Raw genomic sequence first — 2500 nt, forward strand, 5'->3', positions numbered from 1 at the left:
ATTTATTTTTACTCGCATATATATATATATATATATATATATATATATATGTTTCTTTATTGCCCACAGGGGGATAAACATAGAGGGCACAAACAAGGACAAACAAAAGGATTAAGTCAGTTACATTGACCCCAGTGCATAACTGGTGCTTATTTAATCGACCCCAAAAAGATGAAAGGCTAAGTTGACCTCGGCAGAATCTGAACTCAGAACATAGCAGCAAGTGAAATACGTCTAAGCATTTCACCCAGTGTGCTAACAATTCTGCCAGCTCACTGCCTTTATGTATGTATGTATGTATGTACGTATATGATGGGCTTCTTTCAGTTTCCATCTCCTAAATCCACTCACAAGGCTTGCCTAAGGTGCCACACAGTGGAAATGAACCCCAAACCATGTGGTTTGGAAGCAGGCCTCTTACCACACAGCCACGCCTGTATGTATATATCTTTATACACATACAACCATATGTATATCAACACAGACCAAGCGCACACGTCCAAACTCCCATGCATGCACTTCACATCTACGCATACTTAAATGCATGCCCACGCACATACATTCACACACACACACACACACGCACGCACGCCGTCATGTCTTTCATATTCGTTTTAATTAGGCATGCTCTAGTACATGTAATTGCCTTGTTAATTAGTCACAGTTGTCAGATTTGTGTGTAGTGCCGCTGTGGGCAGGACCTCCTCCTTCTCCTCTCACCACCTCCGTCACCATGACTACTAACAACAACAGTACCAAGACTGACAACGGCAGCATTAACGATCTCATTAATCCTGTTAATTGCCTGTTTCTGCTTCTACCCAGCATACTCGAGACATCTGTCTCCACTCTTTTTACTCCACCCATAATACAAATCACAAGTACCCCCTCACCTGGTATCCACCCAAGGCCTCTGTCTTCTTCACAAATCACACCTTACAAATTTTTATTCTCCAGGTTGTCAACCCAAAAGTATTCTTTTGTGACCCCTGCATTTTGGGCTTGTAAAATGACAAAACTTGTACCCTGCTAAAATAAGAAAAAATAGGGGGAAAAAATAGACAGCTTGAGAGCCATTTAGTTAGAAATACATCGTCTATCTTTTACTGGTTTCAATCATTGGATTGCAGCCGTACTGATGAGGCACCACCTTGATGAGTTTAGTCTTACAATCAAAATCAGATATATTCAAGTTGTCATTTTAAACAATTACTCGAAACTCATTCTGATGCATATATCTGGTTTTGAAACTAAGCTCTTCATATGTACACACACACACATATATACAGGGTGCATAAGATATGTGAGGACAGATTTGTGCTTATAAAAAAAACAGATAATAACTTTATTTATCAAAAAATGCTATGAGGATAAAAATAAACCTTCTTTTCTATAATGTTATTCAATAAAGCCACCTTCAGCTTCAACAATTGCTTCTATATGAGATCTAAATCATCTCCATGCTCGAATCAAGTGGTCCTGGTTCATTTTGGACATTACAAGACAGCTTGTTTGGCACATTAGGAAGGGCATCCAGCTGTAGAAACCATGCCTAAAGCTTATGTTGGAACTTGACACAGTCATGTGGTTCATGGGGGGTGAATCTAGAAAGTTCCCCTCCGAGACACAAGTCTGGGCAAGGTTGTTTATGGAAGATCAGCAGTCGCCCATGCACACCAGTCACCCCTCTCCATGCCACCAATGTTATCCAAAGGAAAGTTCCACTCAGCTAGTCCGGGAATTGAACTCACTACCTCATGATTGTGAACCCAACACTCTAACCACTGAACCATGTGCCTATGCCATGTGGTTCATCGGATCCTGTGAAACTGTCCAATCTAAATCAGTGGCGGTGGTGGTGGTGATGATGATGACAACGGAAGAGCGATAGTAATTAGAAAGCATATCATTAAATTAATTAATTAACACAAGGATGTAGAAGCTCATAATGGAAAAGCCAAGTTAAACCAACAAATCATTATCCATTAAGTCTTGGTTTGTTTCCTCCTTTTGATAAAACACTCCAATACACCACCACCACCACATCTTCCACCACTTCCACCACCACCACCACCACTGCTACCGTCATCACACTGCTTTTATAAATATCACTTCCCATAATCTTCGTTAAAGGATTACAAGGAATTAATAGGTGCTTGGAAATTCTGTCAACATTGAATAAGTACAGCTGTGTGAGATTATCTCTAAGTATGCTGTATGTGTGTACAGGCATACGCTTACACATGTGCAAATACACACGCACATCGTCATCATCATCATCGTCATCATTTAATATCTGTTTTCAATGTTGACATGGATTGGACGGTTTGACCAGAACTGGCAAGCCCGAAGGCTGCGCCGGGCTCCAGTTGTCTGTTTTGGCATGGTTTCTGTGGCTGGATGCCCTTCCTAACACGCCAACCACTTCACAGAGTGTGGAACTGGAGGTGCTTTTCGTGTGGTACCATCACCAGTGCAGAGACCGAGTAACTTGCAGAAC

The sequence above is a fragment of the Octopus bimaculoides genome, chromosome 27 (assembly GCF_046866305.1).
Source record: "Octopus bimaculoides isolate indiv1 chromosome 27, ASM4686630v1, whole genome shotgun sequence".
NCBI lineage: Eukaryota > Metazoa > Mollusca > Cephalopoda > Octopoda > Octopodidae > Octopus > Octopus bimaculoides.